We start from the raw sequence: 498 nt of genomic DNA on the forward strand, positions 1-498 counted from the left end.
TAAACCACATGCCACATATACCCTGTCCTTTCTCTCCTAGTGGGTCCTAAGACCTTATTTATAACAGGAAGAGCATAGCACTTAGGATTAAGAACCATGAGTATTACAGTTAATTTTATGTGTCCAGTTGGCTAGACCAAGAAATCCAGATATTTGGTCAAACACCAACCAGTTTAGATGTCGCTGTAAAGGTACTTTTTAGAAGTGACTAACATTTCTGTCAGTAGTAGACTTTGAGTAAAACTGATTACTTTCTAAAATGTGGGTGGGTTTCATCCAACTTATTTAAGGCCTTAATAGATGAAGAGTGTCTTCCCCCAAGGAGAGGTCATTCTGATAATTCTGTCTGACGTGAGCAGCAAAATCAACTCTTCCCTGGGTCTCTAGCCTTCCACTCTGGCTTGCAAATTTCAGTCTTACCAGCAGTCCCCCCAATAAAGTGAACCAATTCCTTAAATTCAATCTCTCTTTCTCTCTCCCTCGCTCTCTCTCTCTCTC

The sequence above is a fragment of the Myotis brandtii genome, unplaced genomic scaffold (genome assembly GCF_000412655.1).
Source record: "Myotis brandtii unplaced genomic scaffold, ASM41265v1 scaffold436, whole genome shotgun sequence".
NCBI lineage: Eukaryota > Metazoa > Chordata > Mammalia > Chiroptera > Vespertilionidae > Myotis > Myotis brandtii.